The sequence below is a fragment of the Onychostruthus taczanowskii genome, unplaced genomic scaffold (assembly GCF_017590055.1).
Source record: "Onychostruthus taczanowskii isolate IOZ18803 unplaced genomic scaffold, ASM1759005v1 scaffold26, whole genome shotgun sequence".
NCBI classification, from domain to species: domain Eukaryota; kingdom Metazoa; phylum Chordata; class Aves; order Passeriformes; family Passeridae; genus Onychostruthus; species Onychostruthus taczanowskii.
In genome coordinates, this window is record NW_024499906.1 from 7478928 (window position 1) to 7503901 (window position 24974).

At 38.1% G+C, this 24974-nt stretch overlaps 1 long non-coding RNA gene across 3 annotated transcripts in view; it reads right to left on the reverse strand.

Moving 5' to 3' along the window:
• The window catches only part of LOC121337349, an 87111-nt gene extending 62151 nt beyond the window's left edge, over positions 1-24960 (reverse strand). For all 3 annotated transcript variants that reach the window (XR_005952885.1, XR_005952883.1, XR_005952884.1), the window contains exon 1: positions 24590-24960. This is a non-coding gene — a long non-coding RNA (uncharacterized LOC121337349). The remainder of the gene's footprint in view (positions 1-24589) is intronic.
• Between the last annotated feature and the right edge of the window lie 14 nt (positions 24961-24974).

Sequence of the window (24974 nt, forward strand, 5' to 3'; positions counted from 1 at the left end):
TTAGGGGTTTTTATGATACATATGCGTTCAGAGGATCAAAGTACCTTTCTTCCTACATCAATGGAATAGTAACTATAGACAGAGATAAACATTCCTGTAAAAATAAAGACTTATGGTACTTGTTCAATATAGGAATGCTAACTTAAAAAGAGCATGAATGAAACCATGCTGTGTTCAAAAATGGTATGGCAAATGTTTTCAGTTTTGTTTGCATATAAAGAAAAATGCTATTGGTAAGAGTGCTTTGTACTGATAGCAATATAAAGAGATAGAATTTTTTGAAAAAGACAACCAAAAGATATACAAGGCATAAAATCAGGAGAATTTTTGAAAATCATGCTCTACTGTAGCAGAAATACTGACTAATAGTTAATGTTTTTTATAGGGTAGATACCTACGTATTTTATTAGGTAATATGAAATGTTCTTTAGATAATCTAAATTATTTGGATTGCAGTAAAATGAATGCCATGATAGAGCATAAACAGTGATGTTCAGAACTTTTGCTTTATATGTGTAAAATATTATTCTGTAGCCTCTTCTGATACCTACAATAATAGGCAAAAATAATGGCGCTAAAAATAGCAATATATTAGAAAGTTATTGGAGGTGTGAATGAGAGTCATTTATGGTGCCCAGAAGTTTTTAACTACAGTAGTTACCTGCAGGACATTGCATAATTTGGAGGCCATTAACAAAACACCTTTACCAGATATGTATACTGAGCATGAGGAGGACATTACAGACAATGATTAGAAAGCAGAGGAAATTCGGAATCTCTAAAATAGTTACACCAATGAGGAGTCTGTGTTGAACAGTAGAAGCAGTAACTTTTTGCTAAAATTAAGTTGCATTGACTGCAACTAAGTTTATAATGAAAAACTGTATGAAAATCATCCATAGAAAGCCAAAGAATATTAAAACCCCTGTAAAACCTGATGGGGCTTTCTGCAGTATACCCTCAAATCATGCTCATGGACAGCACACATTTAAATCACTGCTGGTTGCTGAAGATTTGTCCTTTCTATTAACAATATAAGGCAATACAGATCCTGAAATAATCTGTGACTTAATACTCATATTCATTTTACAGCAGAGTTGCTATGGACTAAGGCCTTGCTCATCATGAAAAATAATACAATTTTAACAATGGCATATTATTGTTAGAAGGAAGTACATCAAACTGACTTAGCACAGTTTTAGAAAACTAGTTTTGAGAATACTGTATTGGTGTAGCTTAAGTCACAAAACTATTGCTTTTTTGATAATACTACTAATCTAAAATTCAGAATTGCAGCTTGATTATAAGATTATTTTTACACTCAATTTTGTGTATTTTTGATTTGCGATTTTTAAATTATAAAATCTTGGTTTAAAAAATCAGTCAAATGTCTTTATTTTTAAATCTATTAGCAACAGTAAGGAAAGCATAGCTGAAAATACTAACAAAACAGTAAAGATATTTCAGTAAATGAGTAAGTGTAACCATAGGGAAACATTTGCCAGAGGAGAATAAATTTGAGTGAATTGCTACATTAGGATGTGAAAACATAATCTATAAATTCCTGCAGGAAATAATAATGAAAAAATAGATCTTTCTGTTCATAAATACAGCTTAGGTACAGGTGGTCTTGAGAGATGCAATACCACTACAAATTCTAAGAATTGTTTTTTGATTGCATTAGAAACAGGCCTGGCTAAGACATAAATAGAATATAACTATCTGCAGCTATATAAGGAATATAAGGTGAGGGAAACGTAATTTATAAAACAATCACCCTGCTTGCAGATTCTGCAGATCACATGGCTGGCAGACACAGAAATAATTTCACAAATGAACATGGAAGAAGAAAAATCCATGAAGATCATATTGAAGGTTTGCTTCGTTTGACTTTCTCTAGGCCTGTGAGGGTCTCTATGATTATCATATATATATATATACACACATGTATTATATTTATTTTATACATACATATATTGTTATAAATATGGAAATTATGAAAAGCTGTAAAAGAGGAATTTGAGTTATGTGCAAGAGGTGCTTCAAAATAGGTTACAGGATTGTTGTATGGTACTTAAAACAACTGGAAGAAGTAATGAGAGTTAATTCCATACTGGATCTGATAGTGATCAGGAAAAAAAGGAGATACTAACATTGGATACTAACTAGATCTAGCATTAAGACCTTATGACTGTGCAATACTTCTGGTTTAATAAAAAGACCAGAAAAAGTGTAAACATACTGTGAAAATCACTGGCAGAAAGACTGACAGAATGATTTAGAAGAGCAAAAAGCTGGTTCAGAGTAACGTTGCAATAGAATAAGAGAGATTCCACTGTAAAAAAATGTTTAGTGAAGTATAAAGTTGGAGAAAAGGAAACGGAACTGGAAAGGAGAACTTCAAACTTTGCCATCATGCAAAGAAAGAACAGAAAAAGCGCTCAGACCATGTGATGCTATCTAAAAAAGCCTAATTATCCACTTAATTAGTATAATTTTGCTAATATATTCTGAAAGTATGTGAAAATCTTAAAAGAATACAAGAAACCAGATTTTTTTCAAGTTTCTTGAGCAGTTAATTTTTTTTCCCACACAGAATAATACTGAATAAAAGGAAGTCTTAAGACCACTGTCTATGAATTGGATCATTTATTTGAAAAGATAGTTGAAGAAACAGTGAACAATAATGGTAACTGAGAATATAGAAAAGTGTCTGGAAATATGAAGTGTTCCAGATTCTGTACCTTTGTTCTGCTCACTGGAGGTAGCACAAGGTAGGCAAGATCCATTCCTACTCACAGGCTGAGTATTTGCCAGCTCTGGGAAGTCACAGTCAGCCTAACACTGGTCTGTCCTTCACCCATACCAACAGCTCAGTCCTCTGTGCAGATTTGGGACTGGCATCATATGAAGCTATCTCTCTACCAGTTTTTGGCTGCATATAATTTCTTAGGTCACGTAGAAAAGAAGATGCACCACAGCCCAGTCAAGAGCCAGTAACAAACTGGCTAACCCACCTGCTCTCCTGAGCCAGGGTAGCCTCATTTGTACTGCCTATTACAAGAATCCTTAACCCATGCTATTCCTCAAATCCTGCAGTATTTTACCTGAGTGCTTGTGGGCCTTGGCCAAAAGCATACCAAAGAGCAGGCCAACAGTTAAAGGGCGTGGATTATCACATGGTAGAGCTCAAGTATGTGCCTGAGCCCTCTTCAGCTCAGTAACACAGATGTAACCTTAGGAACTGCATCCAGTTGGCAGTAACTACAACTGTACTAACCTGCTCTAAATCAAAAATGCAATGGCATGAAAACAAGTAGCCTTACAGACTACTATTTTTTGAGCAGAAACGACAATTAATGTATTACATTTGGATATAATATGTGACAATTAAAAGGGAAGGAACCCTCGAAAATCTGAAAAATTGTCAATTTAAGAAAGTCAGAGGACAATAGAAGGGAAAACAGTACTTCTCTGATGTGGAAGTATTTTAACAAGGAAACTTGGAAGCCAGTTAGATGACTGAATATTCTTTTCAAGATAAGCAAGGTTACAATAAAGAACTCAGCATAGGACCATTTGGGTAAATAGATGTCGTTCACTATTAAAATGCAGTTTGGGTCCCATCTACCTTGTAGGATAAAAGGCTGAAATATGCTTGTGGTATTTTATTCTGAGACTTTTGAGAAGGAGCTTATGCTGAAGTGGGCATGCTTCAATATAAAATAGTCACCTCATCATGCACAAGATGGGATAAGGACGCTGCTGAATATTTATTCAGTTTTAAAAAAAACAAAAACGATATTCAGTAATGTCTTAGAATGAGTGCAATCTCTGTATTACTTGGACAGGTGTTCAGTATGTGATATAATTACCATTAGGTTCCAGGTCACCTTTTGACCTGTGAGGTCACCAGTTATTTCCATAGTAATTTCTAATTTTAGAGGTTGTAGAAAACTATGTGCAGGAAAAACTGCACAAAAAGGGAAAATGAAATTACTTTCATAGACTGCTTTGTGACCTGGGATTAACTGCTTAGGTCTGAAGATGAAAAATAAAAAAGGAAAGAAAATGTGGCACATCAGACAATGCTGGACCATGATCAATTAGCATTCAATTGAGTATTGCTTTTAAGTCACTTAGAGGTAAAGAGAAGAAATAAACTGCTCAAATAAAAACAATTACATATTCTGAAAGCAGTCACTCTCGTGAGTGCTGAGGACATAAAGTGCATAAATTAAAGAAATTGGGCAAAATTGTAGGATGCTATAGATCAAAGGAAAATAGCCAAGAGTTTGAGAAGTAAGATTAGGAGTAGGGATTTGGAAAGAGTTCTTAATATGAAATGATTCTTAATGGAACACTGGTAAGAAAATAGACCATCATAACAACGATTCAGCATAAATTTGCCTGTATATTTAATGTTTGGAGAAGCTGTTCTACAGAAATGCAGGCAACTTTTCTGGAGGAACAAACCAGCTATTCTGGCTTTACCATATTGCCATGGACCGGATGTGCAACACAGTAGGGAACTGCATTATGAAAAATCCCTTTTGCAGTATGAATGTAAAATTGGCTTGCTTTACATCAGTAGGATTATGTTTTTTGCCAATACTAGAAACTACGTTAAAAGAAGGAAGAGAATATTAATGAATAATACAAGAAACTGGAATTAGATGCACATAGATAGAGAATAACATAAAGCAAATCTGTCACACATATTACATACCTAGCTGTATATAAAGAAATTTTCTTTCTTATAATGACCTTGTATTTTGGAAAGGCACGTGAATTATATAAAATTACAATTCTCTGATGCCCTTAAGTATATGTTTAGAAAATTACATGAAACAGCCAAAAAAGTGTTTGAAGTTATCCACTTCTGTCTGGAGTACATTATGTATGCCAAACCTAATGTATGAACTGCCAGAACTGGTAGTTCCTGTTTTGAGGTAAAGAGTTGCTTTAAGACTTCTGCATAAAGAGATTCTGAAAAATCTTACAGCAGATAGGACAAGCCTGCTAGATAAGTCTTCATAGACTGCTTCTCTGTTCATTGTGATTACATTCCCTGCCCATCACTCCTGCTTAAATAATCACTTGTTGAAGGATTGTCTGCCTATGTTTCCTGAGGAAGTGGGGGGACATAGCTTTTAGGAGCTGCTGGAAGCTGAATTGAAGTATGGGAAGGAGGAGATAACTGCATTCAGAAGTTTGGCTGAAGGGTAGAGGCTTTTCTGGAGATTGAGATTGGGTGACTCTGAGCAGGAGTGTAGTACTGCGAGGAGCCCTGCAGCCTCTTTACTCATTCAGCCTGTTGAGTGCACACTTAGGGATATTTTGCCTATCGACAGATTAACTAGATTACAAAGAACAGCTACTGCATTTCAGAAATTCATAATGAAAGTACTCTATGAATAAACTATATGAATAATAAAAAGCCAAACCAAACTGTAGAAACCACTTCAGAGAAGAACTTTCATGTGTGATTATGGTATAGTTGCATAGTCTGCGCAAGTGAAGTAGAGCAAAGAAATGGAAAATCTGGGCTAAATGTCATAAACTGCTCTGCAGTTTATCACTTCTTCTTCCCCTCCCCTCACCTCCCCCCCCACCCCTGCCACCTTCTTTCCAAGGAAATAATTTGAATGTTCTTGGAATAAACCATCTGTGGTTAGAAAAAAAAGGGAAGAGGCTGGGTTCTCTAACGGCAGGCATTTGGGAGTAAATGTGAATGCAGATAATTGCTGCAGAATTGATCTCTTATTATCTCAAATCCTCTATTTTGCTTTTCTTGGTCCGCAATATTCCTTCTTCATTCACACAAAACTCACTGAAAATAATGCAAAATATGACATGTTTTTATCACAAACTAGTAGTTGTGCAATCATCAAAAAGAGATTCCTAGTGTACTTCAACTACCAACATCCTTCTAACTGTTTCAGCAGACATTACCTATTTTGAGACAACAGATATGTGGGCTGAGAGTGAAATCTCCCTTCTATTATGCTTGATTCTCAAAGAAAAACTGGATTTATGCCTGTCTGTCCATCCATCCATCTCTCTGCTTATTTATTAAAAATATTACAATTCTAGTTTCAGCTGTCAAACATAAAACTAAGAAGACAGACAAAATCCCTGGTGTATCCAGTTGTTTGAAGTAAAGAAAAAAATAAGAAAAAGTTACTTACTTTGTATGCAAAGAAAATTGTCATTATTGATTTCCACAAAAAAGTTACTGAAGAGATATAGAGGTTTATGTTGTTTCAGGGGTCTGTGGGGCCTACTGCTCTACAGTTCCATAAATTTTCAAGTAGTATGGACACTACCTAGTTTTACAGATGAAGCAAAATCAAAGAACATACATGCGAAATTGCCGGAATAAAAATCAGTGAATAAAATTATTTGATCTCTGTTTAAAATAAAAGCTACAAAAGGAAAAATTAATTTAATTTTCAGGTGAAAGTGAATCCATAGGAGAACATATGAGTTAAAATGTTTTTGGAAAGTAAGATTTATAAGGCATATTTCAAAAAAGTCGTATTTGTTAGTCTAGAGAAGAGAAGACTGAGGAAAATAGGACATCTGAAGATTACTGTGAAGAAGATGGTCACCAATGGTCTTTTGTACCCAGTTGCAGAAGAACAATTAAAAATATCTTAATTTACTGCTAAAAAGAACACATAAGGTCACATATTTGGAAAGTCCTTTTAAATACAAGGACAGTTAAAGACTGGAACAAAGTTATCTGGTGATGCTTCAGCTTCTTCCTCATTGACAATTTAGAACAGATTAGACAAAATGTTTCTGTCATAATAATGCTCTTACATCTATTTTCTTCCATAACTGTTGGCTCCACATAAATTTGGAATTTATTTGAAAAATAAATTTGGAATGTGGAGATAAAATTGTTAGTCTGAACACATGATCAATCATCATAAATGCAGGTTTCTTTTTTTTCTAGTAGATGTATTCTTGAATTTTGCACGCCTTTGTATATTTTAATTTTCAATTATTTAATTTTAAAGTTTATTTATATATAATTTCTATTTACAGATCATCAGTAAGGATAAAGCATGTTGCCTGTTCATGCAAGCAGTGCTATTATTCTGCTTGCACTGCTTGGTTTTCTGGTCAGGAAGCTAATTTCAGCATTGCCAATGCCCTTTTTTCTTGAATTCTAATTCTCTCTAGGACACGCTCTTCAGGTATGTATAGCTTTGTAGGTATTACAGGGAAATATTCTGAATTCAAAACACATGTAATTTCTTTTAAGTCACATATAGATAACTAAGGTTTGCTGCTTGACAGAATATCTGAAAAAGTCTGATTCCTAAACAAAACCAGAACTTTGATGGTGAATTTTACTTCCTGTGGTTAACAGGCTATTTTACTGTGACAAATAAAGTCTGTTAGTAATAAAAATGAAACTTAGTATCTATGCTGTGATAATGGACCCTAAAGTGAAATTAGTTAGTGATATTGGAAAGAATCACTTGTATTTCTGCCCCAAACTTCAACTTATTTTATTTTCCTGTACTCAAAAACAATATTAAAGAAAATATTCATGTTAAAGAAAATATTCATTTATATATTCATATATATTCATGTAAAGAAAATATTCATGTTACCAACATCCATAGCCTTGATTAAAATGGGAATAATCCATGTATATGCTTTTGTTAGAGCATAAAATATGTAACATAAGAACAAGAATATTGGGGAATAAAGATCATTTGACTATTGAGAATACTGACAGAATTCAGTCTATTCAGAATACTGGCTATCATGTCTGTTGTCTCTTAGAAATTCAGCTTGAAGGATGATGAGAAAAGTATTAATAATTATTACTCTGTTGTACTCTGTTAGATGCTTGAGGACTTATGTGTTTATATCAAACAGTAATTAAAGTCTTCAAATTAAAATGTTCATCTTCCAGTGGTTTTTCTTGTATTGGGACTGCAACAGCAAAGGCTGTGAACATTTGCAAATGGACATTTTATTCTACCTTCTTCCCTCAGATTGTGTTAGAAAAGTTTCAATTTTTAGATGCAGCTATATTGTATGAAAAATGTGAGTATTGTACAGAGAATCAAATAGCTTTCATTCAGCTAACACCTCAGAGAGGAAAAAAGAAAAGTAGCACCCCTTCACTTTTGTGGCTCATTTTATTTTGTTATCTTGATAAGGAACCAAGGGGTTCCAGTACGACCTTTTTGTTTAATACTGCACCTGAACCATTTAGATTTAACTGGCTTTAATTTATGGTTTGTTGGGTTTTTTTTGTTTGGTTTTTTTTTTTGTTTTTTTTTTTTTTTTTTTTTTTTTTTGTTTTTTTTTTTTTTTTTTTTTTGTTGTTGTTGTTGTTTCTTTTTGAAGTAGGAGGCATCTTCTTATGCTATTTGAGAATTAACTTAGAGCACTGAAGTCTTAAAACCTTTATGATAAAAGCCCATTTGAAGAAAGATTGTTGTCAGCTTTAATAGAATTATTCAAAAATATTCAAAAATTAATGCAGTTTATGTAAAAGGAAAACAGTTTGGGTCAGAGAAGTTTTTAGAGGAACGTGTCTAGCAAATAACTTTAGAATGCTTAAGTTACAGTTTTTTACAAGGATAGGAAAATATAATTCCTGGATAGAAGTGAATACTGCTTTTGAGAGGCCTCTGAAATTTGTGTGACTTGACTTTTCATGTAAGTCAGAAATGTAGTTTCTGATCCAAGGTGTTTCCTGAAGAGAGAATACTGGTTTTAAATTGCAAGATGCCTTAATCAGTTAAACAAATTGAGAAAAAACACTAAAGCTTCTTTTACTTACAATTGAAACCTACAGTTGTCTGGTCTTACTTGTAAGAACTTGCTTCTCAACATGCATATTAATTTAAGAATTTTTGTAATGGAACATTTGCTTTTACAGTTTGAAGTAGCAAATGCAAACTATATTTTTAAGCTTTCCCATGTATTATTTTATTGAACAGTTTAAAAAAATGCTGACTAAAGAAAGTATTTATGCAACCAGAGGGGACTGATTAGGATGAGAAATTTCGTTTTCCTGCATGAGGTGCAGCGCAACCACTACAGAAATCAATTCCCAGCAAGATGACTGTATCTATTTTGAGTAGTATGGTACTCAGAAACATACAGTTAATAATATATAGATGGATATAACCCCCATTTTGAAAGGTGTTAATGAAATTATAATTTAATAATTTTGAAAATATTACTTACAGATTAAATATGGACATCCAAAACCAGAATAATTAAAGGATGGTTAGAAAAAAAAAATATGCAATTTGATTGAGGTAAACAGCCACATGCAAGGAAACTGGAATGATATAATATTTATTTAAGTTGGCAGAAGAATATATTATTGGAGTAGAATTGGTAGAATATGGTGTGCAGTTATTCTGAGTTATTCTATTTTAGCAGATTTAATCATGTAATGTAATCCCCTTATTTAACATAACTGCAGTTTGACTGAATGAAGTAGTACAAACTGCACATCAGAAAGATATAGGTTGGAAACTGTTAATATTTCGGAGTGTTAAGGTTTTTTGGCCAGTTTTGAGAAATAAATAAGAAAATGTTGAAATTAAGAAAAATATTTTATTTGAAGAGCTAAAAATTGTATTTCTGTGCAGTTTTTTCTATGCAGACTAGTAGTGTGAGATATAGCAACAGCAGAAAGAGATAATTACTTTATTAATTCAGTTTGTGTGTGTGTTAATTTATGTAACCCAGTTTTCCATCTAAGTTGGCCAAAATACAGACGGGTACTTTAATTGCCCAGTTTTTATAAAGAACATGAATAACATTTCTGGGATGGTCTTAGATGCCTCTTTGAGTGGTTAGAAGTGTTTCATTGCTGGTTTGCATGTGCCCCACGAGTACAAGGACAAGTTATTTGAACAAAAACATCCATTAAATGGTATCAGCAGATACTTGAAGCACCCTCATGTCCACTGACCTCAGGGCATTAAATAGCCATGTGAATACAAACATGGATGATTTAATTATTTCCATCATACCACAGAGATGGAAATCATACAGTACACGTACTGTGTGATTTACTTAACTTTAGTTGTAATAGTATAATTAATTTCATACAATAAATTAAGTCCCCTGATGACCATTAGCAAAATACAGTTTGAGTTAACATACTGGATAAACCTCTTTGTATATGAATAATGGAGTCATAGGTTACTGGTGTTTAACATTTTCCCTAGCATGATTCTTCAGGGAGCAACATATCCCATAGTAACATTTCCTCTTTCTGAGATGAAACAGAGAGCAGGGAAGGGACGGAGGGAGGGGAGAAGACTTCCCTTAAACAGAGATCAGTTTATTTCCAAATTCTACAAGTAAAGCTGTAGTTATGATTAAAGACACTGTCTCTTGTTCAGTGTCCTAAAAGCTGGGATTCTGATCTTCTGGGATACATCCCTTAGCAGGATCCACTTGTATTGGCAGGGAAGTCTGATGGAGGCAAGAGGAATGTGAATCTCAGTACAAGCTGCTGCACATGCATGTAGAAGGGATAAAATACTCCTCAGCAATATGACATGTCTTTGGTTCATGTATTTTAAAGTTCAGGTCCTGAAAAGACTAATTTTATTACTTACAGACTCTTTGCAGGGACCTTGATAGTAGCTGGCTTTGTGTTAATTGCCTTACATATTTATAGCTCCAATAGTAGTGATTGTCTTTGTATTCCAGCACAGTGTCATACATAGTACTGAGTGACTTGTTGGCCTCATGGCTTTCTTCTCTCATTCTCTAACAAGCTGTCCAACTCATTAGAAACAATAAACACCAGAAACAGGGTTCTTTCTATGACTGATTGCAGAAGCAAATGTACCATTCCAGATCAGTGACAGAACCTTCTGTCTCTGCAGGAAGGGTGAGGGGGCTAGCAGTTCAGTGTCAACTGTCAGTGCCTCAGCAATTTCACTTGCTATTTCAAACTCAGATTGGAGTAGTATCCATAATCTCCTAACCAATCATTAATCCTCAAGGATTTTGAACTGCCACCCTGCAAGACGTCTATTTTTACATAGGGATCCATGCAGCAAGGAGAAGACATTAGATTCCTCATAGGAACTCTGGATTACATTACAGAGTGCTACCCTTGAGTCTTTGTTGTGAACCAAACAGGAATTTTCTGCTGACTTGGTGTTTACCCTGCCTCCCCCCAGAAAAAGTAACCTTCACCATAGCCTGCTTCAGGAGATAAAGCACTGAGGTGTAGTACCACAACAGATCTTTGATTCAGTTCATACAGGTCTACAACTATATCATCAACAATTCTCAGACTTAGAGAAACAACATCAATTTAAAACATTTTGTTATGGTTTTACTGTTGGACGTCATGTTATCAAGAGCTTTTTACTTCTCAAAGGAGAGGTTGTAGACAGCAACAAACCAATTAAACCAGCCTCTAGGTCATCTTTCAAGATCAGTAAAAACCTATCAGCATTTATAGTCCCTCCCAAAACATTTTGTACTTGAGCTACATTCTGAAAGCACAGCCTTGCAATGACCTGGTACTTGCTGCATCAGGTGTCTGGGGTACACAAAGGAGTCCTCTCCTCATTAAACTTTGAATGAATTATACTCATTACAGTGTTGCCTTCTTACCTTGAAGTACCAAGGGGCTGGGGGACAGACAGATCTATTCAGAGACAGGGATTTGCTCACATTCAAAATCTTTGATGTTCAGGAGATGCCTGCTCTCCATATAAATATTTCAGTCAGTACTCTCTGCCTTGAATGATAAATAAATTTGGGGTTGTTTTTCAGGGACTTCCCAACCATGTGCCAATAGTCAACATGATAATTAATCATATATTTTCGTCAACAAGCCAGGCAAGACCATCCTCAGGAGCTTTTATGTGGCATACAGCTCTAAGTTAAGCCTAAATCAGAACGAGGAAACATTTGGGATTAGAGCTGAAAACGTTAGAGCCTTGAGCCTTTCTAACCTTCAGCATATCTAGCCATCATAGCAGGGGGTCAATGGCACTGACCTGTCTTCCAGAGTCACATTTTTCAAATGGGGACTTCGAAATGTGTGCTTGCTCATAACAGATACAAATAGGTGTCCTGTTCTAACTAGAAGGATGATGAGAGCTCCTGACAAAATGCTTTGTTTACCTGTTTATAACGTGGGTTTGGGTGCCTTTTTTAAAATCTTTCCTTGTGTCTTGTGAAACTTTCAGTACATTCTCTTTACCTGCTTAGCCAGACATCCCCTTCTGAAATAACGATCAGATCCTGCAGCCAAACCCAGTATGATTGTAGCTGATAGACAGGGCGTTGCCTAAGTGAAATCTGCTGACAGAAACTATTTTGCAACAGTGCAGATCATTTTGTGTCAAATAGAGTCACTTTAACTAGAGTTACTCACAAACCTGAATGAAAAGACTTTCTGTTTGAGTGTCCTGGCATGGTCAGTTTCCCTTAGCCTCTTCTACTTCAATGGTAAAGGACTGTTAAATAATTTTGACACTAAGTAGAGTTTATATAATTTCTCTAAAAATGCATTTTTCTGCAATAGCTGCTTATCTTCTTCTGTACAGTGATACAATATACCTTAACTTGTGGTAAGATTTAGAAAAAGCTTTTGTTTATATTTTTACCTCACAATGGAGACCTGTCTTACCTCTCTGTATAATTTTTTACTAATAGAAACCGTGCTTTTCTGTCTGCATGATAAATATTTTTGTGTCTTGTAAAACACATGGCAGGGAAAATGGGAGAACACTGCATGAGTTAAGAATCTCCTGCTGAAATAATAGGAAACTCTCACAAGCTTCTGTGGTTTTCATTATGATGTTAACTGTGCCCACTTAAGGTCTACTCTAGAAACAATGTCCTCCTCCTTTAGAGGAGGCTTGAACTACTTTAGCTTCAGTTTTCTTCTTCCAAGTTTAGATAAAGTTTACATTGATTCCTTGAGCTTTAGTTATTAGCAAGTAATTTTTTGGAATGGGGCTGATTTCTGTGCAGTGGCAAATTTTCTTCTCTTTATTTCCACTCCCCACGATTCTTTTAGATTCTGCTTGCAGAAAGACCAGCAGGGTTTTAAGAGCACAATATGCATGACTGCATCTTTTCCTCTAATGCATCTTCCCTAACAGGGGAAAAGAATGGCTCTCTCAGAATGTGCTCATCTAGGCTTCCAGTTCCCCAGGATCTTGGAAGGACTTCTTTGCAATAGCAGCTTCAGCATCTGCCACAGATAGCAGGCAGAGTGGTGGTTGATTGGCAGAGCTAAGAAGAAACAGATATCCAACCCTGGGGCAATGCAGTCTTCTTCAGACACTGTAACTACAGCACCCCTCTGACAAACTGCAAAATTTGCATTTTCAAAACAGCAATAAATGTTTTAGAGTCGAAAACAGAAAGGGTCAACTTTGCACCTTCTCTATCAATATAAAAATAAGGGTTCATCAGAGGACAGCAGTAGGTGTGTTCAAAGTAAATAATACAATAAATTATTTTACTTTATATGCTCATGGGTATTATACTCACAACATTGTTTTACTAAAGACAGTACAGATTAACGAAGTGCACAACAATTTAAGGAGAGACTGCACAAGGGCCTGGAAGAGAGATCTAGTGAAAGTCACTGACTGGACAAACCACATCAGGTTCAGGAAACCTTCCAAGCTAAAACAAAGTTGGATGCTGGAATGTATGGGCATTATCAAATGTGCTTGTCCTGGTCCTGCTGTTCACTAAAGGGAATATTGGATAAGAATTGGCTTTTGTCAGCCTTTGGACATGGGTAAATGTGCCAAGTGTATGCCTGGCTTGAACCAGTCTGACCTCTCTAGTATTCTTAAAACAAAGTTTGTTTATGAATCATGACCTACTCCGAGTCTTTGCAAAAATGAAACAAAATACTTTCAGGACTTTCCCCTCTTTGAATTCAATCAGCTAGAGTCAACCTTAGTCATTCTTATTCCTTTTACTGCACTCTCAACTTCCCAATCTATAGTATTTCAAAGATTTTTTAACATATGTTAATGAAATGCCTCTACCTCTCCTTTCTTTCTCACCTAATCTTGCCCTTCCTTAAATCAAACTTTACTTGTCTCTATCTCCAGAGACTTGTTGCTACCATTGTAATTCTGAGTAGTGACTTCTCTTGTTCCTTATACTGGCTTTTAGATTCTCTTTCTTACAGAGAGGAAATCTTTGAGCCTGGTAATGAAAAGAACAAAAAATTTAAAAAAATAATAGAAAATCCATGGGATAGTGTTGTTTCCATCACAGTAATTTAGGAGGAGGAGGAATTTCATTCTCATCCTTCTTAAGTGAATAGATCAAATCCTGTGATACCAAATCTGTATGATCTATTCCAAAATACAGCAAGCCAGGATCACAACTATAGGAAATTCTCAGAAATAACTTTCCCTTTAAACATGGGAAATTGTCCTGACAGTAGGTTTATCCTTCTAAGTCACTTTGCAAGGACAAGGAAGTTTAATGACAAGTCTCTATTTTTAGCAGAGACTAAGATGTGGAATTCTTATGTTCAGTTCCCTGGTTAGCCTGAAGTCTGTTCAGTTTTTGGTAGCTAGGCAGAGGTGCAGTTATAGCTTGAGGAGGAGAAGAATGGGTGGAGGAACAGGGAAGGATCTAGAGCTCTTCATAGCATCCTTTCACCCTTTCTCTCCTGCTGCTGGTAAATCTGCACCTGAACAGCCAGTGCATTAAAGAAAAAAAGCCTATCCTGATTGACTTCTTACTTCTAATTGCCTCAGGTATTGAGGAGATGAAGGCAAACCTCTGTGCCAGGGCTCTGTCTCTTTAACTTTGTATGTGCAACAGCAGGCACAGTAGGGACCCATGCTGGTTTGAACATATTATAATCTAAATGGCTATAAGAGAAAGGAGGGAAATCACATTTTCTGTTACTTGTGTGGTCTCCTGGAACAATTAATATGTGTTTAATGAGTTCTCTATGTATACTTTCTTTAAATTAAAACTTTGTTTTTTTTGGTTTTTTGTTTGTTTTTTTTAACAAGACCACTTAAAATTAATTATGAAATTAGTGCAGACAGTATTAAGGTTAAATTTACTATAGTATTTTAAAAGAACACAATAAAAATACCACGCCACACATTTTTTATGCCAAAGTTTTAGATAAAGTCAAACCACTGAAGGGGTGGAAGTCACTGGTAGAGCATTTGGAATTATAACTTGCAGAATGTGGAACCAGCTTCTGATAGCTTTTCTTTTTCTCTTTTAATGTACTCATCTACTTTGTATTTATGACTAGTATGTTCAAAATTGAAAAATCTACTGGGAGATGAAAAAGCAGGTAATTCATTTTTTTCTCATTAGGTCCATGAATGAAATCTGAAAGAGGATGAGGTGTACTAGTTCTACGGTCTTGAAGGTCTTGCTAGCTAGAAACAATCACCTAAGTTCCCCAACTAGCAATGATTCATCCTTGTTGAATAAATCAGTTTTCAATACAGTATGTTCTGATAAGTTTTTCATTCTTACATGTTGTGTAGCTATTTAATTTAACCAAGAAAAAAATTAAGGGCTCTTTTGCTACATTTAAATTCAATTCCATTTTCCATCCACAGGCACACTTTTATAAGTTATAATTGGAAGACAAAGTCATGGTAAAGGGAAGCCATTAAATTTTCTATCATAAGATGTAAAAATTAAGAATAAGAAGTCCCTTATATAAGTGATTAAATAAAACTTGTGCAGGCATGAAATCACAACCTAGATAAGCAAGAAGAATAATACTTTATAAAGAGGATATATTTAATTGAATAAGGGTCTTTAAAATGAAAGGGGGAAAAAAGGAAATATAAAACTGGACCAAAATGGACTGCGTAAGACAAGGCTATTCTCTTTTCTGTTTTAAAAGGTAGCTAGAATTGGTAATTGAACTCAGAGACACAAACCAATTCACCCATTCTGCTGATAACATGCACTTGTAGTTCTGGGTCCTAAACAAACACAATATGGGCCTTGCAAGTGCTTTAGAAAGGCCCGGTTAATAACCCGTTGTCAGGAGTCGCCTCTGACCCGCGCGGGCCCTCCTTCCCCGGGAACAAAACCCCGGCATCTGCTGCCTGCTGGAGCCGCGGCGGTGCGGGCCGAGCCCGTGTCACCGCGCCCGTGTCACCGCGCCCGTGTCACCCTCGGCTCTGCGGCGTGCGGCCGGGAAACCCGCGCCTGCAGCCGGGAAACCCGCGCCTGCAGCCCGGCTCCGAGCAAATCACAGGGAGCTGGGCAGCCGAGAGCTGCCTCGCCCTAAGGTAGAAGGAGATGACCTGGGGTTAGATGACCCCGACTATCAAGTGTGTTGTCTTGACAAACAGTAATTGCTTGACAATTGCTCTAGGCTTGGGAAACATACGTTATCATGTTCGTGCTCTATCTACTGATAAAGATTGTTTTCATTACACATACTGGATATTTCTAACTCCACTGAACCTACTGATGTGTGAAAACAGAGATAAGTTCAAACTAGAGGTCTGAAAGTTGAAAGTCTTAAACTTGAAGGTCTCTTCTTTGTTTGAGTTACTCCTTTTGGCTAAAAGATGTCTGTCTTTAACTCAAGAATCAGTCTATGTCCAGTATGTCCAGCATCTGCAGTGGTCTTTCAAATGGGTTTGTTTTTTTGGGGGTTTTTTTGGGTTTTTTTTTTGGGGTTTTTTTTGGGTTTTTTTTTTGGGGTTTTTTTTGGGTTTTTTTTTTGGGGTTTTTTTTGGGTTTTTTTTTTGGGTTTTTTTTTTTTTTTTTGTTTGGGTTTTTTTCTTTGTTTTTCCATTTTGTTTTGTGGTTTGTGTGCTTTTTTTTTTTTTTTTTTTTTTTAGAGTGGGAGGAGTTTCAAGGAAAGAATATCTCAGTTTTGTGTTTGGTCAATGCTATTGTCATAAATATTTCCCTGTATAGGTATCAGCATTAAGGCTGTTGGACGCATTAAAGAGCAATCTGCACTCACAGCTCAGTATTTAAGGCATATGCAGAACTTCAGCATTAATTACATATTTTAAGCTTGGTAAGAAGAAGGTTTTTTTTTTCAGTCTGTACTGTAACGGAACTTCCTTTTGAACTACTGTCTACAGTTACTGTTTCCTCCCCTTTCAGCACAAGTTTCACTGGTAATATAAACGTGAACCGCTTCCAGTTGAAAACAATCTTATTTTATTTGAGATAGAGTATTCCTTTTTTCTGAAAACTTGCTGAGTCTCTCCGTGAAATAATCTTATCTTTTTATGTTTTTCCTTACTCCTTAACATGTATGCTTAATTATTGAGAAGCTTCACAAGTACAAGGAAGGGTGTAGAGAAACACACAAGATTATAGGAAATTTTGGTGGGGTATAGATTGCTGAAATAAAAGGAGGAAAGGGTAGGAAGCATGCAATGTACAGCACTCACAGGAGCTAAAGTGGTTAGAGAGGTGTATTAAAGAAAGGCAGCAGGAGTCTGTCGGGGTCAGTACATGGTCACTCATGACCTTGTGACATGATTTGCAAGAGAATGTGTGGGCTTTGATTCACTCATTTACACAGCATCAGAAAGTAAATAGGAGACTGCTTTCTTATTTGATGAAGACTTCAGTCATCCAGATCAGCATCTTCCATTAAATTTCTTATCTTTCCTTCCATTTTCATGTGCCTCTTTCCTATTTCCAGCAGGCTCTCCATCTAGAATCATGACTCTTATGCATTAGAAAAAGACAGTTCTGCTATTACTTGTAAATCTGTTGTCATATGACACAACCTGTCATTATTTTACTTCTTGCTATCAAATGAAATATCTCCCAGTCTGTATGTTGAAATTGTGAATTATTTGCAGCTAAAACTCTAGTACCTAGATGTAGTATACAGCTTTTTATCTGTAGACCTCAAGCTTCTTTGAAGCCTGGAATGAGATTTTATTCCTTTAAAACTCTTAGAGCTCAGGTAATAGTGGCTGAGGCAAGACTAAACAGGATTTATTCCTCCTCACTGTTAGGCCATTTAACAGATTGATACAGCTCTTCTAGCCCCTGAGTGCCACTGGCTCAGCCCAGCATTTATGCAGTGCTTTGTGCAGACTCCTTCTCCCAGTGCGAAACTTGCCCTATTCCAACAGGAGGTGGCTTATGGCTTCCTTCCACAGCTCCTGCAGGAGGATCCCTGGGTGAGAGATGAGGCTTTTAGTGCCCTTTCCCAGTCAGGTCTTCACTTCTAATGTGAAGAGAGTGGAAGACTGGTGAGAATTTCATCACTGTAATTTTGGGTTTCTTTTTTTTATGTTGAGATACAATATGGCATGGGAACTCCCCTTAAGAGAGACCTTCAGAGCTGGGTTAGCCTCTTGACATCTGTTAGGCATTGCTAACTAGGCACCTTGCCTTGGGAACTGGGAGTTTTTTATCTTGAAAAAGACAAATGTACAGGTAAACAAATTGTTGCTAAACACTTATTTCAGATCTTGGATTATTTTTGACTTTTATAATCTTGATATATGTAGCATTGGTAGATCCTGTAAGCATCATTTTATCTCTTAGATTCAGTGAGATGTAGGACAGTTTTAACTGTCCCTATCTTAGAATGGAAAAGCCACTGGTGAAATTCTGAGTCAAGGACAGGAATATGGCCCTTGTTTAGACTCCCGTTCCAAACTTTGGCCGAAGCACCATCCATCTTCCACCTTGATATAGATTTAACATCAGCAGTGTGGTTTAACTTGAAGCGTCTATAGGAGCAGTAACCAGAAACCTGTGCTCAGACAGTAGGATGAAAGACAGAGCAATTCTATGCTTTAATCTGTTAATTAATCCTGCTTATTTAAGCATATTCAGGAAATGATAGTAAGTTGCTTAACTTCTCTTTTAATTTATTTACAGGTCTACTTTGCCTGTAGTGCTGAGCTATTGTGATAGTTTGATTTTTGTGATTTGCATCAAGTGTGAAGCTTTCAAAGCCGTGTGTCAAAGGTAAGTTATTTCAATAATACTGACATTTGTATATGTCCCCAAAAATATTGTATGCTTATGGGAGAAGTTTTCATCACTTTATTGAAGACTCAGCTCTGTTGAGAACTCACAATCCTGAGTAAAGGATGTTATGAAGCAGTAGGATCTCCTGCAGGGAGCTCTGACAGATATTTTCTCCCAGTGCTTGCCAATGTAGTGAGGAAATGTGCGTACTGCACCAGCTTTTAAAATAGTGCAACCTGATCCTTTCTTTACAGCTCAGAGGATGGGGGTGGGGAGTGGAGTTGAAAGAATAGGACTCCATATCCTCCTCCTCATTTTGGATCTGGTTTTCTTTATTGAGTGAAGAGAGCATTAATTGTGCATGACTATTATGAGAAAAGGCCCTTTGCTCTCACCCTTCACATTTCTTGTGACATAGGCCAGGTTTAATCTAGTCTGTGTTAGGAGAAACTAAAAACACTTTGCAGTGTCATAATGAGATTCCCCCTCATTTTCATTTTCCCTCAATGGTATGTAAATCATTGCTTGTAAGGGATAAAAATCTGTAGGAGTTATGAAACCAAGTGATTGCACCAATGTGGAACTCCTAGTTAGCCTGCAGTGTTTATCGCTCCCTTTAGTGTAATGAAACTAAGATGAAATACACTTCAAAACAAAAGAGGCCATCTAATTTTTCTCTATCAAACTAATAAAAGTAAAATTGACAAACTAATTTAAATTACTAACCAAATCTTTAAAATCAAGGGTGGACAATGTGTAAGTCAGTAAATTGTTTTGTTGAGTGTTTCATTTGTGTGTAGAGTTTTAAAAGTTATCCAGATATAGGAGTTTATAGATTTAACTTAGAAAGATTACAAAAATTAATATTTAGTCAGTAGTTGTGACAGTCAATCAGTACAGTGTCATACAGTAGAATCTTTGTGAATTTTATTGTTTTATCAAAAAGGATGTTCATGCAAATAACATATTCAGACAGAAACGAGGATACTAAGAGTCCTTAAAAAGTACAGTGGTCTCGATAATCTGTTTTTCTAGCTAGTGTTGACTGTTTTCAGTATATTTATTTTTTACTTCTTTCTGGAGTCTAAAGGCATATTTCTCGTCTGGTGAACTACTACTGAATTCCTAGTTTCCATTCATCAAAGTATTAATTTGTACCTGTAATCCATGTTAAGAGCACTTTTTGGAGTCTGTGCTAGGTGTTATCTTGTGTACACATTATGTACACATTTTGAAGTGATGCCCTGTCTAGCTAATATAATCTATTCATATGTTGTATTCACAACACTAACTGTACAGATAAAAAAATATTATTGAAAACTACAGCAGTACTTTAAAATATTCACAAATATAAAATAGTAGTATTACTTTTTATGAAGCATTAACGCCAAATTGAAAACTGTTCTATTAGACATCCATCAATATAGTTAGAGGGTATAACCCTGAATCTAAAAGTAGGGTCAAGAGAAGGAGCTGAGCAATACTAGATACTACATATGAAACCTGCATAAGGGTTTATCCAAGAATGCTGTCAGCCTTCAGTTAGAAGTATCATGCCATCACTGGCCAACTGCTGGAAGGAAGCAAGAGTCTTCCTTTCTTAACCACTTTCCACAAAACACCAGTTACTATAAAAGGATAGCTGGATCTATTCTTCTTTCTTCCTGCACCTCAGCCTCCATTTTTTAAAACTTCTTTTTCTCCCCCTGTATCTTATCCATTGTAAATAACCACTACACTTTCCTGCTGTCAGTAGTATTGTCATATGGCTGCAGCAACATAAAATGGACATTTTGGATAACACAAGAGCTGGGCAGAGGCTTCTAAAAAGCAGTAACTGGACTTGCAGTCTCGTTAGTTATGCATGGCTGCTGCTTGTTAAAGTGCTACTGTGCAAAAGCTGAAACACTGGAACTGCCTGCTTGCAGAACCAGCAAGACTGTGCTGTCTGAATCAGTTAAATTTCCAAATATAAGTTAGTAACACCATTTACAAATGAAAAGATGGAAATGTGTCTAGAGTTTTGAATGAAAACTGTAGAAATCCATAGCATAGGCCTTTATGGTGATCAGGGAAAACTACTTGTTATCATTAGGAATTATAGGGTGTTAAAAACAAACAGACAAAAAAACCCTGGGATCCTATGTACAGAATAAGACTACAAAAAAAAAAATCAATTTTAAAAGTATCAGGCATCAAATGGTACAGACGACTGGTCACATATACAGTAATACAGCAGTAGCTGACTGATAATCTTTTTCAAGTGTGAAAAAAGTAAAGGAAGGGTCATTCAGCTAATAATGTGCTAAATAACTCATTTACGTACTTCAAGTATCAAAAGAAAAGCAGAGTTAGATAAATTAATAACAAACAAGCCTTATTTTTATAAACACAAAAATTATCTTGATCTTGCAGACTTAAAAAGTCTTCATACTGTAACATAAAACTGAATAAAAACTACATACAGTACATATTAAAATACAGGTTTCAACCCCAGTGAGTTAATACAAATTCACTCTTCTTTGAACTCTAGTAACCCAACTCTAATCTCCAATGGGTTTTGAAAGTTAAACCAGAAAGGACTGACAGTGTGAGGAGGTGTGTATATGTGTGTGCATTAACACACGCATATACCTTGTTCCCTAATTGATAAATTTAAGATATACATATCTTAAAAGAGAAAGTAGGTTGTTATCTAATACCTTTATGTGTGGGACATTTAATTGACATTTGTTTATTATCTCTGGGAGTGTGACAGATCTGTGGAACAACTAATACCAATTCAAGGCCAGAATTTAAGGGAAAAGTGGGTTTGAGGTACACAGAAACAGCTCATGGTGATGGGAGTTGGCTCCAGTTCCTGTGCCTCAGTCATGAAGCCATGTCCCTACCCAAGCTGCTTTTCCTATCCTCCTCATACACCTAGCCACCTTTTGTTTCCAGAGAACAGACAGTGTTTGGGCTTGCTTTGTGCTGTTGCCACTTTAATTCTCTCTGTGACAAGCTGCAGAGCCACAGAAGCAGCCTGGCAGCAGCACTCAAGCTCCAAGTGCACAGAAGCAGGGAGCCCTGGAGGAGCCAGTCACAGCCCTCGGTCAGTGGCCAGCCCATTGCTTGTAGAAGTTAGCATGCTTAAGTTGACATTGATCCCTCAAGGGACTAGCTACCAGCTAAACAAAACTGGAGCACAGGGCTAGCCAAGCATAGATTCGCTGTGACCCTGTGTCAGGACCTGTCATCCTGTTGTAAAAGCCAGCTATGTTATCTCCTTGCCCTCTGAGACTGCCGAGGAATCCCCAAGTAAATGAAGAGGGGAGTTATTTGCACCTCCTTCATGTCTCCAGTCCAATCTTTTTTTTTTTTTTTTTTTTTTTTTTTCCCTTAAAAACAAACCAAACCAAAACCAACCAAAAACCCACGAGCTAATGGAGTACTTTAAAAAGGCATATTTGTTCCTTTATGAAGGCTTACTACAACACAGCAAGAATAATTTGCTCTATTAATTATAGATAATGGAAAATGTGGAAGTATCTCTTGGTCAAAGAAGTGAGCATACTGTCATTGACGCTAGTACCACTGTTGTATATAGCTGGGAAAGGGAGACACATTGGAATATTACTGGTAGTTTAAAATGTTTAGAAGCCAGGAGTTCTACTAAGTCTATTAAATATGCTGAGGGTAGAAATGCTCATTTGCTTTTGCAGAGGAAATAGAGCAAAGATACACCACAGCAGAGAAAGCTAGCAGGACAAAGGAGATACTATTGACTCATTCCAGACTGCCGACTTAGCAGCTCAACTTTGTTTCCTTTTAACTTTTGTAACAGTAGGAGCTCAAAGCTTCTCAGTCTATTTTCTGCACAGACTTCAAAAAGTAATATGCTTTGAAGAACCCCAAACCATTAACACATTAAAAACTGTGTGTACTATTAAACAGGGCTTCGTGGTTACTTGAATTTTGCAGCAAGTAGATGTTGGTGTTTTGGTAGTAATTTTTACACTGATGCATTCTGGCAGACAATTCTTGACAAATATAAATTTGTAAAGCACTTTTTGTTGGTTTTAGAGTGATACAGTTTTATTGACTTTGCAGTGGGTAAGTACTGCTTCAATATTTTCACAGCCTGAGTAAACCCCGGAGACACTTTTCCCCAACTCAGTAGCATATTGCAACAAGTTTCTAACCCTATAACATTACACTTGTAACGCTGGGGAAAGCGTACGATATGTGATATTTAGATTTTGTCCTCGGTACTGAAGTCTATATCCCTTTAAAAAAAAAAAAAAATTGTCCACTCTGGACAATGGAGTGTCCAGGGCCATCGATATGACAGCTTCTACTCTGACGGCGTTCCTGTCCCAAAGTCCCACCAGGACCGTGCTCCCCGGGACGAGACCGGTCCGCGCTCTCCGCCGCAGGGAGCGGTGTACCTTCACAGACACCCCACGCCTGCGAGCACACCTCGCCTCTCTCACGAGCTCTCCCTTCTACAGCGTGCGCTCAAAACGTCACAGAACGTCACAAACCCAAACCCATCGGCATCGCCTAAGCCACGCCGCTGCCGGAGCGTGTGAGTCGGATTGAACTTCGGATGCGTTCAGTCCCGGGCCCGGCGGGGCCCTGCAGCCCCCGCCGCTCCCCGCGGAGCCGCTCGCGGCGCCGGTGCCGGGGGGGCCGGGGCGGGCGGGCCCCGCGCTCTGCGCGGCGGCGGGGCCGCGCCCCCCCCGTTGGCGCTGCGGGCTGTCACTCAGGCGACGTCACAATACGCCTGTGTGAGCGCTGTAAACACTCGGGCGGGCGTGTGTGTGTGTGTGAGTGACGCGGGGGCGCGCCTCCCCGCCCCCCAGCTCCCCCCCGCCGCCCCCAGGGTGGCACCGAGGCGGCAGGGGGGCGTGAGGCGCGCCCCCGGTTGTTTCCCGGCGCGCATGGTAGCGGCACGAAAGGTAGCATCACTGGAGCAGGGGATGATGTAATTCTCCCTCCGGCCAGTGACTGCCTGCGCTTGCACCGATCCGACTTGCAAACCGGAGGGGGGTGGTTGTTTTACGCGTGATCGTATCAGCATCTCCTGACGGCGCACCCCCCCAGCGCCGCTATAAACCCCGCTCCGCTCATCCCTCCCCTCGCCGGGGCACGGAAGAGGGATGGGGCTGGGGGAGGAGGGGAGCCCCGCGCCGTGTGTGCAGGGTAAACACGCCAGTGAGCGCCGCGCCGAGCGGTAAACAAGTCTGAGGTGCCCTCCGCCGCACGGCAACTTGCTGCGGGCGGGGTGTCCCCCCCGCACACACACACGCACGCACGCACACTCACTTCCCTCTAACAAAAGCCCGTTTAATATCAGCGTCAGCTTTTGTTCGGCGGGCGGCAGCCGCCGTCCCCTCTCCCGATCACCTTATTTCACCGGTTGGCCCCCCCGGCTAAATCCACGGGTCCCCCACTCCCCGTCCCCCCTGCGCGCATCCCCGCTCGCTCCGCGGCGCTGTCCCCTCACCGCTTCCAAAGCTACCCCCGCTTCCCCGGAGCTCCCGGTCCCCGCTGCCCGCTCTCTGGGGCAGCAGGCAGGTAGGCGAGCAGGCGGCCCCCCCAGTTCCCGAAAAGGCAGTAGCTAAATGGCACTTACTGTCAGAAGAGAGGGCGAGGGGGGAAGCTCTTCTCTCGGTGCAAAAGCAAAATAGCCACTCGCAGGACGTTGCCAGCATAGGAGGCAGCAAGAGAAAATAAAAAAGATCTTCCAGTAGGGAGGGAGGGGAGGGGGGGAAGGAGAGAGAGGGAGGAAGGGAGGAGGAGGATTCGCCTTTTAACCAGAGAAAAATAAAATCAAAAAATAACCGCGTGTGTGTCCCCCCCCCCGGTTGCCTTTTTTGTGCAGTTTCAGCAAAGCTGCGAGGAAGTTGGTCCTTTTGTTCCACTATTTATAGATTGCGTCAACATTGCGAAAAGGAGAAGGCGGAGCGGTGGCACTTACTCCTCGCCGAGGGGTGGTGGGGGAAGATATCGGGGTGGAG